This window comes from Oncorhynchus mykiss, chromosome 16 (assembly GCF_057628025.1).
Source record: "Oncorhynchus mykiss isolate SJ-2025 chromosome 16, ASM5762802v1, whole genome shotgun sequence".
In the NCBI taxonomy this organism is placed as follows: Eukaryota; Metazoa; Chordata; class Actinopteri; order Salmoniformes; family Salmonidae; genus Oncorhynchus; species Oncorhynchus mykiss.
This window is the reverse complement of record NC_143037.1, coordinates 66,413,775-66,429,485: the sequence shown is the minus strand read 5'-3', so window position 1 is coordinate 66,429,485 and position 15,711 is coordinate 66,413,775. Positions and strand designations below refer to the sequence as shown.

The 15,711-nt window shown below is 43.7% G+C and overlaps 1 long non-coding RNA gene across 1 annotated transcript in view; it reads left to right on the top strand.

Moving 5' to 3' along the window:
* Positions 1-15,387, top strand: part of LOC149976963 (uncharacterized) — a 120,699-nt gene extending 105,312 nt beyond the window's left edge. The window contains exon 2 of the long non-coding RNA XR_016487055.1: positions 14,843-15,387. This is a non-coding gene — a long non-coding RNA (uncharacterized LOC149976963). The remainder of the gene's footprint in view (positions 1-14,842) is intronic.
* Positions 15,388-15,711: the final 324 nt, after the last annotated feature.

Genomic DNA, 15,711 nt, shown 5'->3' with positions numbered 1-15,711 from the left:
ACTGGGGACCCCCCCCCCCCCCCCCACCCTCTTCCTCTCCTCAAATTCTCTCGCCTCCCACATATTTGACCATTTCGCTGACCCTCCTGTTCTCCACCCTCCCCATCGTTTAGCTCCCTCTCTACTTCTTTCTGTATGGTTAACGAAAATGATTTAGGAAAAATGATTTTCCTTTCTAGTGGACGTACATATTATCATTGTTGAGGAAGGACTCCTAAAGTGTATGGTTTCCTTTCTTTTTAGTAGTGAGTAGTGAGAGAATATCGTTGTCTCTATAGTGTGCTAGAGGACAGATCCCATTGAGATGCCAGGTGTGTGTCAGAGAGAGAGAAAGATAGAGAGAGGCAGAGACATAGACAAAGACAAAGAGAAAGAGACAGAGACATTCTCCCTGATCAATCAGGAATCCCTTCATTCATTATTTAAACTGTACTGATCCAATAGCCATCAGCCTTGAGGCCGCCGCACGCTGTCATCAATGCTGTTATTGATTATCAGGCCTCATCAGCGTTTGTTTGGCTTGTCAAATCAATGTCTTTTTAACGTCAGATCATCTGTAGGGATGGTACATGAATATTTCATATCCAATCTGATTCTTTCATGATTCAAACTGAATCAGAAAGGTCTATAATTATTCTGCCTGAACAGGTAGTGAGACTGAGAATTGTCACTCATTTTGGTGGGCATCTTAGGTTTGTTTTTATTTATGTGTGTGTGTGTTTGGTTTTACTATGCATGGGGACATCTCACTGGTCGTTTATTTTTAAATAAAAAACGTACATTTTTTTTTGTGGGGGGGGGGGATAGGATTTTGAATGTGTGTGTGTGTGTGTGTGTGTGTGTTACTGAGGTAATGGTGACCACAGGAGTGGGGTTGGTGATTGTGTTTGTGATTCACTGGGTGGCCTCTGGTCTGTCGTTTAGCTTGCTGTTGTCTTTAGATCATCACTCTCTGTGTCTCTCTGTCTCTCTGTCTCTCTGTCTCTCTCTCTCTCTCTCTCTCTCTCTCTCTCTCTCTTTCTTTCTTTCCTTCAATCTTTCTTTCTTTCTTTCTTTCTTTCTCTATCTCTCTCTGTCTCTCTCTCTCTCTCTCTCTCTCGCTCTCTCTCATTCAATTCAATTCATTTCAAGGGGCTTTATTGGCATGGGAAACATATGTTAACATTGCCAAAGCAAGTGAGGTAGATAATATACAAAAGTGAAATAAACAATAAAAATGAACAGTTAATATTCCACTCACAGAAGTTCCAAAAATATAAAGACATTACAAATGTCAGAATATGTATATATACAGTGTTGTAACGATGTACAAATGGTTAGAGTACAAAAGGGAAAATAAATAAGCATAAATGTGTGATGTGATGTATTTACAATGGTGTTTGTTCTTCACTGGTTAACCATTTCTTGTGTCACAAATCTTGCTGCTGTGATGGCACACTGGTGTTTCACACAGTAGATATGGGAGTTTATCAAAATCAAGTTGATTTTCGAATTCTTTGTGGATCTGTGTAATCTGAGGGAAATAAGTGTATCTAATATGGTCATACATTTGGCAGGAGGTTAGGAAGTGCAGCTCAGTTTCCACCTCGTTTTGTGGGCAGTGTACACATAACCTACAGTGCCTTGCGAAAGTATTCGGCCCCCTTGAACTTTGCGACCTTTTGCCACATTTCAGGCTTCAAACATAAAGATGTAAAACTGTATTTTTTTGTGAAGAATCAACAACAAGTGGGACACAATCATGAAGTGGAACGACATTTATTGGATATTTCAAACTTTTTTAACAAATCAAAAACGAAAAAATTGGGCGTGCAAAATTATTCAGCCCCTTTACTTTCAGTGCAGCAAACTCTCTCCAGAAGTTCAGTGAGGATCTCTAAATGATCCAATGTTGACCTAAATGACTTCATGATGATAAATACAATCCACCTGTGTGTAATCAAGTCTCCGTATAAATGCACCTGCACTGTGATAGTCTCAGAGGTCCGTTAAAAGCGCAGAGAGCTGAAGAACAAGGAACACACCAGGCAGGTCCAAGATACTGTTGTGAAGAAGTTTAAAGCCGGATTTGGATACAAAAAGATTTCCCAAGCTTTAAACATCCCAAGGAGCACTGTGCAAGCGATTATATTGAAATGGAAGGAGTATCAGACCACTGCAAATCTTCCAAGACCTGGCCGTCCCTCTAAACTTTCAGCTCATACAAGGAGAAGACTGATCAGAGATGCAGCCAAGAGGCCCATGATCACTTTGGATGAACTGCAGAGATCTACAGCTGAGGTGGGAGACTCTGTCCATAGGACAACAATCAGTCGTATATTGCACAAATCTGGCCTTTATGGAAGAGTGGCAAGAAGAAAGCCATTTCTTAAAGATATCCATAAAAAGTGTTGTTTAAAGTTTGCCACAAGCCACCTGGGAGACACACCAAACATGTGGAAGAAGGTGCTCTGGTCAGATGAAACCAAAATTGAACTTTTTGGCAACAATGCAAAACGTTATGTTTGGCGTAAAAGCAACACAGCTCATCACCCTGAACACACCATCCCCACTGTCAAACATGGTGGTGGCAGCATCATGGTTTGGGCCTGCTTTTCTTCAGCAGGGACAGGGAAGATGGTTAAAATTGATGGGAAGATGGATGGAGCCAAATACAGGACCATTCTGGAAGAAAACCTGATGGAGTCTGCAAAAGACCTGAGACTGGGACAGAGATTTGTCTTCCAACAAGACAATGATCCAAAACATAAAGCAAAATCTACAATGGAATGGTTCAAAAATAAACATATCCAGGTGTTAGAATGGCCAAGTCAAAGTCCAGACCTGAATCCAATCGAGAATCTGTGGAAAGAACTGAACTGCTGTTCACAAATGTTCTCCATCCAACCTCACTGAGCTCGAGCTGTTTTGCAAGGAGGAATGGGAAAAAATGTCAGTCTCTCGATGTGCAAAACTGATAGAGACATACCCCAAGCGACTTACAGCTGTAATCGCAGCAAAAGGTGGCGCTACAAAGTATTAACTTAAGGGGGCTGAATAATTTTGCACGCCCAATTTTTTCGTTTTTTGATTTGTTAAAAAAGTTTGAAATATTAAATAAATGTCGTTCCACTTCATGATTGTGTCCCACTTGTTGTTGATTCTTCAGAAAAAATACAGTTTTATATCTTTATGTTTGAAGCCTGAAATGTGGCAAAAGGTTGCAAAGTTCAAGGGGGCCGAATACTTTCGCAAGGCACTGTATCTTCTCTCGAGAGCCAGGTCTGTCTATGGCGGCCTTTCTCAATAGCAAGGATATGCTCACTGTCAAAGCTCACTGTCAAAGCTACATAGTCAAAGCTTTCCTTAGATTTGGGTCAATTTGCTCATTTGCTGTGTTATTTGAAGAGATTAGTAATCAAATCAAATCAAATGTATTTATATAGCCCTTCGTACATCAGCTGATTTCTCAAAGTGCTGTACAGAAACCCAGCCTAAAACCCCAAACAGCAAGCAATGCAGGTGTTGAAGCACGTTGGCTAGGAAAAACTACCTAGAAAGGCCAAAACATAGGAGGAAACCTAGAGAGGAACCAGGCTATGAGGGGTGGCCAGTCCTCTTCTGGCTGTGCCGGGTGGAGATTATAACAGAACAGGGCCAAGATGTTCAAATGTTCAAAAATGACCAGCATGGTCAAATAATACGTCTGGGACAAGTAGCACGTCCGGTGAACAGGTCAAGATTCCATAGCCGCAGGCAGAACAGTTGAAACTGGAACAGCAGTATGGCCAGGTGGACTGGGGACAGCAAGGAGTCATCATGCCAGGTAGTCCTGAGGCTCAGGTCCTCCGAGAGAGAGAAAGAAAGAGAGAAAGAGAGAATTAGAGAGAGCATACTTAAATTCAAACAGGACACCGGATAAGACAGGAGAAGTACTCCAGATATAACAAACTGACCCTAGTCCCCCGACACAAACTACTTCAGCATAAATACTGGAGTCTGAGACAGGAGGGGTCAGGAGACACTGTGGCCCCATCCGATGATACCCCCGGACAAGACAAATAGGAAGGATATAACCCCACCCACTTTGCCAAAGCACAGCCCCCACACCACTAGAGGGATATCTTCAACCACCAACTTACCATCCTGAGACAAGGCCGAGTATAGCCCACAAAGATCTCTCACAACCCGGGGGGGGGGGGGGGGGGGGCAACCCAGACAGGAAGATCACATCAGTGACTCAACCCACTCAAGTGATGCACCCCTCCTAGGGACGGCATGAAAGAACACCAGTAAGCCAGTGACTCAGCCCCTGTAATAGGGTTAAAGGCAGAGAATTCCAGTGGAAAGAGGGGAACCGTCCAGGCAGAGATAGCAAGGGCGGTTCGTTGCTCCAGAGCCTTTCCCTTCACCTTCACACTCCTGGGCCAGACTACACTCAATCATATGACCCACTGAAGAGATGAGTCTTCAGTAAAGACTTAAAGGTTGAGACCGAGTTTGCGTCTCTGACATGGGTAGGCAGACCGTTCCATAAAAATGGAGCTCTTTAGGAGAAAGTCTAGGGACAATTAGGAGGCCTGCGTCTTGTGAACATAGCGTACGTGTAGGTATGTACGGCAGGACCAAATTAGAGAGATACTGTAGGTAGGAGCAAGCCATTGTAATGCTTTGTAGGTTAGCAGTAAAACCTTGAAATCAGCCCTTGCCTTGACAGGAAGCCAGTGTAGGGAGGCTAGCACTGGAGTAATATGATACATTTTTTTTGTTCTAGTCAGGATTCTAGCAGCCGTATTTAGCACTAACTGAAGTTTATTTAATGCTTTATCCGGGTAGCCGGAAAGTAGAGCATTGCTGTAGTCTAACCTAAAAGTAACAAAAGCATGGATTAATTTTCCTGCATCATCTCTGGACAGAAAGTTTCTGATTTTTGCAATGTTACGTAGATGGAAAAAAGCTGTCCTTGAAACAGTCTTGATATGTTCGTCAAAAGAGAGATCAGGGTCCAGAATAATGCCGAGGTCCTTCACAGTTTTATTTGAGACGACTAGAACAAGCATCTCTGTTTTGTCCGAGTTTAAAATTTGAAAGTTTGCAGCCATCCACTTCCTTATGTCTGAAACACAGGCTTCTAGCCAGGGCAATTTTGGGGTTTCACCATGTTTCATTGAAATGTACAGCTGTGTGTCATCCGCATCTCAGTGAAAGTTAACATTATGTTTTCGAATGACATCCCCAAGAGGTAAAATATAGAGTGAAAACAATAGTGGTCCTAAAACAGAACCTTTAGGAACACCGAAATGTACAGTTGATTCGTCAGAGGACAAACCAGTCACAGAGACAAACTGATATCTTTCCGACAGATAAGATCTAAACCAGGCCAGAACTTGTTCATGTAGACCAATTTGGGTTTCCAATCTCTCCAAAAGAATGTGGTGATCGATGGTATCAAAAGCAGCACTAAGGTCTAGGAGCACGAAGACAGATACAGCGCCTCGGTCCGATGCCATTAAAAGGTCATTTACCACCTTCACAAGTGCAGTCTCAGTGCTATGATGGGTTCTAAAACCAGACTGAAGCATTTCGTATACATTGTTTGTCTTCAGGAAGGCAGTGACTTGCTGCGCAACAGCCTTTTCTAAATTCTTTGAGATGAATGGAAGATTCGATATAGGCCGATAGTTTTTAAAATATTTTCTGGGTCAAGGTTTGGCTTTTTCAAGAGAGGCTTTATTACTGCCACTTTTAGTGAGTTTGGTACACATCCGGTGGATAGAGAGCCGTTTATTATGTTCAACATAGGAGGGACAAACACAGGAAGCAGCTCTTTCAGTAGTTTAGTTGGAATAGGGTCCAGTATGCAGCTTGAAGGTTCAGAAGCCATGATTATTTTCATCATTGTGTCAAGAGATATTGTACTAAAACGCTTGAGTGTCCTTCTTGATCCTAGGTCCTGGCAGAGTTGTTCAGACTCAGGACAACTGTTTTTTGAAGGAATACGCAGATTTAAGGAGGAGTCTGTAATTTGCTTTCTAATAATCATGATCTTTTCCTCAAAGAAGTTCATGAATTTATTACTGCTGAAGTGAAAGCCATACTCACTTGGGGAATGCGGCTCTTCAATACTGCACGGTACTTCTTTCCAAGCAGGTCAGAAGACTTCCAGTTTGGTGTGGAGCCATTTCCATTCCAATTTTCTGGAAGCTTGCTTCAGAGCTCGGGTATTTTCTGTATACCAGGGAGCTAGTTTCTTATGAGAAATGTTTTTAGTTTTTAGGGGTGCAGCTGCATCTAGGGTAATGCGCAAGGTTAAATTGAGTTCCTCATTTAGGTGGTTAACTGATTTTTGTCCTCTGACGTCCTCTTGTAGGCAGGGGGAGTCTGGAAGGGCATCAAGGAATCTTTGTGTTGTCTGTGAATTTATAGCATGACTTTTGATGCTCCTTGGTTGTGGTCTGAGCAGATTATTTGTTGCAATTGCAAACGTAATAAAAATGGTGGTCTGATAGTCCAAGATTATGAGGAAAAACATTAAGATCCACAACATTTATTCCATGGGACAAAACTAGGTCCAGAGTATGACTGTGACAGTGAGTAGGTCCAGGGACATGTTGGACAAAACCCACAGAGTCGATGATGGCCTCCGAAAGCCTTTTGGAGTGGGTCTGTGGACTTTTCCAGGTGAATATTAAATTCATCAAAAATGTGAATATTATCTGCTATGACTACAAGGTCCGATAGGAATTCAGGGAACTCAGTGAGGAACGCTGTATATGGCCCAGGAGGCCTGTAAACATTAGCTAAGAAGGCTGCATAGATTTCATGACTAGAAGCTCAAAAGACGAAAACTAAAAAAAAAAAATGTAAATTGAAATTTGCTATCGTAAATGTTAGCAACACCTCCACCTTTGTGTGATGCACGGGGGATATGGTCACTAGTGTAACCAGGAGGTGAGGCCTCATTTAACACAATAAATTAATCAGGCTTAAGCCATGTTTCAGTCAGGCCAATCACATCAAGATTATGATCAGTGATTAGTTCATTGATTTTAATTGCCTTTGAAGTAAGGGATCTAACATTAAGTAGCCCTATTTTGAGATGTGAGGTAACACAATCTCTTTCAATAATGACAGGAATGGAGGAGGTCTTTATCCTAGTGAGATTGCTAAGGCGAACACCGCCATGTTTAGTTTTGCCCAACCCAGGTCGAGGCACAGACACGGTCTCAATGGGGATGGCTGAGCTGACTACACTAACTGTGCTAGTGGCAGACTCCACTAAGCTGGCAGGCTGGCTAACAGCCTGCTGCCTGGCCTATACTCTATTTCATTGTGGAGCTAGAGGAGTTAGAGCCCTGTCTATGTTGAAATTGTACACAGCGGTGTATGAGATCTTCAGTTTCTTGGCAATTTCTCGCATGGCATAGCCTTCATTTCTCAGAACAAGAATATATTGACAAGTTTCAGAAGAAAGATCTTTGTTTCTGTCCATTTTGAGCCTGTAATCAAACCCACAAATGCTGATGCTCCAGATACTCAACTAGTCTAAAGAAGGCCAGTTTTACTGCTTCTTTAATCAGCACAACAGTTTGTGCTAATATAATATCAAAAGGGTTTTTTAAAATGATAAACTTGGATTAGCTAACACAACGTGACATTGGAACACAGGGGTGATGGTTGCTGATAATGGGATTCTGTACACCTAGGTACATACTCCGTTCAAAATCAGCCGTTTCCAGCTACAATAGTAATTTACAACATTAATATTGTCTACGCTGTATTTCTGATCAATGTTATTTTAATGGACAAAAAATATGATTTTCTTTCAAAAACATGCATGTAGAAAACAAATTGTGTTTTTTTTTTTTTTTTACCGCACACTTGTTGTTTGTCTACATAGACTTTATAATGGCTTACAGTATGTTTTAACCCCAACACCACTTTCCATCAATTTGTACAGCAGGCCCTAATGTCAAATTGAGTCGAATGCTTTTTTGAAATCAACAATGCATGAGAAGACTTCACTTTTTTTGTGGTTTGTTTGTTTGTCAATTAGGGTGCGTGAATACGTGGTCAGTTGTATGGTAGTTTTGGTAAAAAGCGAATTTGACATTTGCTTTGGACATTGTTTTCACTGAGGAAATGTACGAATCTGCTGTTTATGATAATGCAGAGGATTTTCCCAAGGTTGCTGTTGACGCATATACCACTCTAGTTATTGGGGTCAAATTTGATGTTAAAGAGTTTTTAAGTTTAGCCAATTGGAATTGTATTATTTAAATTAGGATATGATCAACACCACAAGCCTTTTTGGGATGGAGGGTTTGTATTTTGTCCAGTAGTTCATTCAATGTAGTTGGATAATCCAGGGGTTCTGGTAGTCCTTAAAACTTCTTCAGGCTATGGTCTATTTTTCTCAATTTGGTGTGCCTAAGGTAAAATGCCTGTTGCTCAGGCCCTGAAGCCAGGATATGCATATAATTGGTACCATTGGAAAGAAAACACTCAGAAGTTTGTAGAAATGTAAAATAAATGCACAAGACTATAACACAATAGATATAGGAGAAAATCCAAAGAAAAAACAACCGGAAATCTTTTTTTTTTTTTGAGAGCCCATGCTCTTCCAATAATTAAATCTAGCTCCCAGTATGGAATTCCTATGGCTTCCACTGGGTGTCGGTAGCCTTTGTTCAAGGTTTCAGGCTTTTTTCTTCCAAAACGAGTAAGAAATATGAGTTTTACTACAGGGACACAGACTTGGAAATTCGTGTATGCGCGAGCAACGAAGATGACACGCACCTGCTAATATGGTTTTCCTATTGAACATACTTCTTTCCGTATGAAATATTATAGTTTAATTACATTTTAGGGTATCTGAGGTTTGTATAGAAACATATTTTGACTTGTTTTAACAAAGTTTAGTGGTAGGTTTTTGGAGTGCTTTCTCTGCATGTTGAACGAGTGGATTACTCAAAACTCAACTAAACTGACTTTTTGGGATATAGAGAAGGATTTTATCTAAGAAAATGACACTACATGTTGTAGCTGGAACCCTTTGGATGACAAATTAGAGGAAGATTTTCAAAAAGTAAATGAATATTTAATCGCTATTTGTGAATTTATGAAACCTGTGCCGGTGGAAGAATATATTGATGTGGGGCACCGTCCTCAAACAATCACATGGCATGCTTTCGCTTTAAGCCTACTGTAAATCTGACAGTGCAGTTAGAATAACAAGAATTTCAGCTTTTAACCGATATGAGACACTTGTATTTACCTAGATGTTAAATATCCATAGTGTTTATGATTATTTATTTGAATTGCGCGCCCTCCAGTTACACCAGAAGTTGTCCCACTAGCGGGATGCCTAACCATTAATAGTTGATGCTATTTGGTCATGTATATGTTTTTGCTGTTTATTCTTTGTTGTAGAGCCAAGATTGGAGATGTGGTTTATCCATACATCTCCGTTTTGGATAAATAACTCTTCGTGTTGTTTTTTGTTTACCACTTGTTTGTTTACCACTTCCCAGAAGTGGTTCGATTCTATGGATTCTTCAATTATGTTGAGCTGATTTCTGATGTGCTATTCCTTCTTTTTACGTAATGTATTTCTGTATTGTTTAAGTGATTCACCATAGTGAAGCCATAGGCTCAGGTTTTCTGGGTCGCTATGTTTTTGGTTGGATAGGTTTCTCAGTTTCTTCCATTGGGTTTTTGCATTCTTCATCAAACCGTTTGTCATTTTTGTTAGTTTTCTTAGGTTGTCTGCTTGAAATGTTTAGATATGATAGTGAAGCTGAGAGTTCAAATATACTGTATAGGTTTTCTACTGCCAGGTTTACACCTTCACTATTACAGTGAAACATTTTGTCCAGGAAATAGTCTAGAAGGATTTGAATTTGTTGTTGGTAGATTTCCACACTACTCTCTCTCTCTGTGGTCCAGATAGGTCAGTGCAGACAGAGTGGGACTCTGTCTCCTGGCTTTGACGGGAAGAGAAGAGTAGAGTTCCCCTGTGTGGTTTAGTGTGTGTGTGTGTGTTTGTGTGTGTGGTTGTGTGTGGGTTATTTAAAGGAAGTCACCAGGAAATGGAGGGGACTTCTCCATGACATTGTTTACTTTCACATTTATGCAAAAGTAGGTTTTTATTCCCACTCAACATATAATTGTGGCAAATAGACAAAGCAGGAATTATCATATCCTCTCCCTCCACACAGTAACTGTGAGGGGTAAATGTGCCAGAATGGTATTCATGGACGGGAAGATACAGTATATTCACAGATGAGGCATACTTATTTTCAGTACCAGAGGGATATTAGGGAGGGTTAGAGAGAGAGGGTTGTTTGGGAGGGCAAGAGAAATAGAGGGATGTTTCGGAGGTCAAGAGAGACAGAGGGACGCCTACCACCTGGTACGGATACTTGACCAATGCTCCTGCTGTGTTCCAGGGCCTGGTTACTGACATTCTCTGAGACATGTTGAACCGGTTCATGTTCGTCTATCTCAACAACATCCTCGTATTTTCCCTCTTGACTCAACAACACGTTTCTCTAACTCTGACAGGTCCTCCAGCGTCTCCTGGAGAACCAGCTTTTTGTCAAAGTTTTTTGTCAAAATGCAAACTCCATCACCCCACCATCTCCTTCCTTGGATACATCATCGCTGCTGGAAATGTGCAAATACAGTGCCTTGCGAAAGTATTCGGCCCTCTTGAACTTTGCGACCTTTTGTCACATTTCAGGCTTCAAACATGAAGATATAAAACCGTGTTTTTTTGTGAAGAATCAACAACAAAAAATAAACATATCCCGGTGTTAGAATGGCCAAGTCAAAGTCCAGACCTGAATCCAATCGAGAATCTGTGGAAAGAACTGACAACTGCTGTTCACAAATGCTCTCCATCCAACCTCACTGAGCTCGAGCTGTTTTGCAAGGAGGAATGGGAAAAAATGTCAGTCTCTCGATGTGCAAAACTGATAGAGGCATACCCCAAGCGACTTACAGCTGTAATAGCAGCAAAAGGTGGCGCTACAAAGTATTAACTTAAGGGGGCTGAATAATTTTGCACGCCCAATTTTTCCGTTTTTGATTTGTTAAAAAAGTTTGAAATATCCAATAAATGTCGTTCCACTTCATGATTGTGTCCCACTTGTTGTTGATTCTTCACAAAAAATACAGTTTTATATCTTTATGTTTGAAGCCTGAAATGTGGCAAAAGGTCGCAAAGTTCAAGGGGGCCGAATACTTTCGCAAGGCACTGTACAAGTCATAGAATCAACTATTAAGGACTATCAGAACCCACTGGATTCTCCTATTACATTCAATGAACAACAGGAAAAAAATACAAACCCACCATCCCAAAAAGGCCTGATCTGTTTCACCTGTCCCTGTGATTGTCTCTACAGCCATCTTCGTTTCCTTCGACAATAGCGTATATTATTATGCTAATGTCGTGAAGGGCGCTCTCCTTGGCTAAGGCAGTTTGGGAGCAACTATCTGCCATTTGTGGTCATGTGGAGAAATTTATGGCAGAGGTGAGAAAAGTATTTGAGTTTCCGGTCTCCGGGAGAAAGGTGGCCAGTAAACTGCTTGACTTATGTCAAAACTCCCGTAGTGTGGTGGATAATGCGATTTATTTTCACATGTTGGCCACCGAGAGTGCCTGGAATCCGGAGTCTCTTTTTGATGCTTTTCTGAACGGATTATCTGAGGAGGTAAAGGATGAGCTAGCTGCTCTGAAATTGCTGGTGGATCTTGACTCCCTATTCGCCCTAACCATTAAAATCGTCTAAGGGACTGCAGGAGTGAGAGGAGGTCTGATCTCAGGCACACCTTCGAGCGAATCCGGAAGTTTCAAAGGCAGCTTTTCCGAAAGGATTCGAAGCCACCCGAGCCCTCCTGTGAATCTACAACGTGTGAGTTGGATACTCCTGAGCCTATGCAGTTGGGAAGAGCTGGGTTATCAGTTGCGGAACACTCAGGGAGGATGAATAGTAACTTTTGTCTGTGGAAGGGCAGGACATTTTATAGCTACCTGCCCTATTAGGAAACCCTTGTCTCTCGTGGGTACCAGTACTATGGTGAGTCAGACTGGGAGTTCCCTAATTCTCATCACCCGCACACCCTTTTTTCTATGCTTGTGCTGTGGGAAGACCAATCTATGTCTCTCCGATTGCTCATTGACTCTGGGGCTGATGAGAGTTTTATTGATGTCACTATTGCTTCGGAGCATGGTATTCCCATTCAACCTATCTCTGTTCCCATGGATGCTATGGCACTGGATGGCCACTCTATAGGGGAAGTCACCCATAGTACTGTGCCCATTCAAAAACATGTTTCTGGTAACCACAGTGAGACAATACAGTTCCAACTCATTGCATCTCCCCATGTTCCAGTTGTTTTGGGATTTTCCTGGCTCCAAAAGCACAATCCTTTGATTGACTGGACCACAAGCTCCATCCTGGGTTGGAGCCCGTTTTGCCATTCCCACTGCTTTCAAGCAGCACAGCCCCAGTGGTTAAGGGCGCTGTACTGCAGCGCCAGCTGTGCCATCAGAGACTCTGGGTTCGCGCCCAGGCTCTGTCGTAACCGGCCGCGACCGGGGAGGTCCGTGGGGCGACACACAATTCACCTAGCGTCGTCCGGGTTAGGGAGGGCTTGGCCGGTAGGGATGTCCTTGTCTCATCGCGCACCAGCGACTCCTGTGGCGGGCCAGGCGCAGTGCGCACTAACCAAGGTTGACAGGTGCGCTGTGTTTCCTCCGATACATTGGTGCGGCTGGCTTCCGGGTTGGATGCGCGCTGTGTTAAGAAGCAGTGCGGCTTGGTTGGGTAGTTTATCAAAGGACGCATGACTTTCAACCTTCGTCTCTCCCGAGCCCGTACGGGAGTCGTAGCGATGAGACAAGATAGTAGCTACTAAAACAATTGCCAGGTTGTCTTCCTCAGGATGTTAAACAAGACTGTGAATGTCTCTGCTATTCCCACTGAATACCATGACCTCAAGGAAGTGTTCAGTTAGGCACGTGCTACTTCCCTTCCCCCACACCGTCCTTATGATTGTGCCATTGATTACTCTCTGTCCGGACCAGAGACCAAAGCTATGGAGGAGTACATAGAGGAGTCTCTGGCCACTGCTGGGACAAGACCCCGAGTCTGTGCATTGACTACCGGGGACTTTAATGCCATTACTGTTAAAACCCGTTACCCCCTACCTCACCTCTCCTCTCGGCGTTTGAACCTCTCCAGGGCGCCACCATGTTTTCCAAGTTGGATCTTCGGAATGCCTACCACCTGGTTTGGATACGCAAGGGGGTTGAGTAGAAGACAGCCTTCAACACAGCCTGTTTTTTCCCCGATCTGCCAAAGAACATGTACTCCGCTTTCATGAACCAATTGTTCATGAAAGCGGAGGTCTGAGTTCCATCGCTCTACAATCACCTTTCTGGGATATGTCATTGCTGAGGCCAATGTTCAGATGGATCCTGGAAAGGTGAAAGCAGTGGAGGATTGGCCTCAACCAATGTCTAGTGTGCAGAATAGCCATTCTTGGTCCACTCACCATAAAAATGTGAAATATCTCCGTACAGCCAAGCGCCTCAACTCCAGGCAGGCCCATTGGGCCCTCTTGTTTACCAGATTCAACTTCACCATTTCCTACCGCCCAGCGTAAAAACATGTGAAGCTTGACGTTCTCTCCCACCTATACAGTTCCTCTGCCACACTCTCAACTTCCGAAACCATTCTCCCTGCCTCATGCCTTGATGCCATTATGGATTGGGGTATTGAGAACCTGGTTTATGAGGCGCAACACTCCCAGCATAGACCTAAAAGTGGCCTGGCTAACCGGCTGTTTGTCCCTAACCCAGTCCGGTCCCGGGTCCTGGAATGGGCTCATTCCTCCAGGCTGACCTATCATCCAGGGTCCCATCGCACGCTGGCCTTCGTCCGACAACGTTTCTGGTGGCCCACAATGGTTCTTGACGTTTCTGTCTTTGTCGCCGCATGTACAGTGTGTGCTCAGAACAAGACTCCACTGCAAGCTCCTTCTGGACTCTTTCAGACACTACCGACCCCTCATCGTCCCTGGTCTCATATGTCACTGGGCTCCCTCCGTCTAATGGCAACACTGTCATTCTGACGGTAGTCAATAGTTCTCCCAACGCCGCCCATTTCATTCCTCTCCACAAACTACCTTCTGCCAAGGAGACGGTCCAGCTTATGGTGCAGCATGTCATCCGGATCCATGGACTCCTGGTAGACATGGTCTCCGATCGGGGTCCTCAGTTCTCGTCTCAGTCCTGGAAGGCATTCTGCACCCTTATTTGGTCATCGGCCAGCCTGTCATCCGGATTCCATCCCCAAACTAACGGTCAGTCGGAATAAGCCAACCAAGACCTGGTACCACCTTGAGATGCTTGGTCTCAAGCAACCCCACTACCTTGAGCCGTCAACGGGTCTGGGTGGAGTATGTCCGTGACACCCTTCCATGTTCTGCCACGGGACCCTCCCCTTGCGAGTGCTCCATGGGGTATCAGCCTCCACTCTTCCTGGGACAATAACAGGAGGTCAGTGTACCCAGATGAGAAAAAACAACTCCATCGTCGACAAGCGAACTGTCGCCTGACCACAGCACCCCGCTACTGCATTGGGCAGAGGGTATGGCTTTCCAGTCGGGACTTGCCCATGCGGGTAGAGTCCCGCAAACTGTATCCCCATTTCATTGGTCCTTTCCCCTTCTCTAGAGTCCTTAGCTCCACTGCTGTCTGTCTTGTATTACCCCGCACCCTCCGTATCCACTCTGCTTACCATGTGTCCAGACTTAAGCCCGTGTCTCACTGTCCTTTGTTTTCTGTTTCCAGGCCCATCCCCCCCAGGGTAATCGATGGACAGCCAGCGTACAGGGTGAGACCCTTCCTGAGGGTTCGACCAGGGGTGCTTGGTTCCTGTTAAAGATATCTTGGACCTGGCCCTCATTGCCGATTTCCACCGCCGACACTCCGGTCAGCCAGGTATGCGCCCAGGTAGGACGCCAGGTGGCGTCCCTATGGGGCTGTTACTGTCACTTCCTGATCTGTTCCACCTGTCCCTGAGATTGTCTCCACCCCCTCCAGGTGTTGCTTATTTCCCCCAGTGTATTTTTCCCTGTGTTTCTTGTTTCTCTGTGCCACTTTGTCTTGTATGTTTAGTCAAGTCAACCAGCGTGTTTATCCCCATACTCCTTTTCTATTCTCTTTTGCTAGTCTTTGACCACTGCCTGACTCTGGACTACTTTCCTGCCTGCCTGTTCATCCTGCCTGCCCTGACCTTGAATCTGCCTGCCCTTTGGTACCTATTGAACTCTGAATTGGTTTTGACCTTTTGCTTACCCCTTTTTGGATTAAAAAACATTGTAAGTCTCCAACAATCTGCCTCCTGTGTCTGCATCTAGGTCTCACCTTGTGCCTTGATAGTGTGGTTGATCGTATCCTAAATTAAATAATACAATTCCAATTGGCTGTACTTAAACTCCATAACATCATCCTCAGCTCTGGTAACTTCCCCAATATTTGGATCCAAGGACTGATCACCCAAATTGAAAATGGAAAAAAAAATGATCTTTCCAAATGGCTGAGTGGTGAGACAGGGATGCAGCTTAAGCCCCACCCTTTTCAACATATATATCAACGAATTGGCGTGGTCACCAGAACAGTCTGCAGTACCCGGCCTCACTCTACTAGAATCTGAAGTC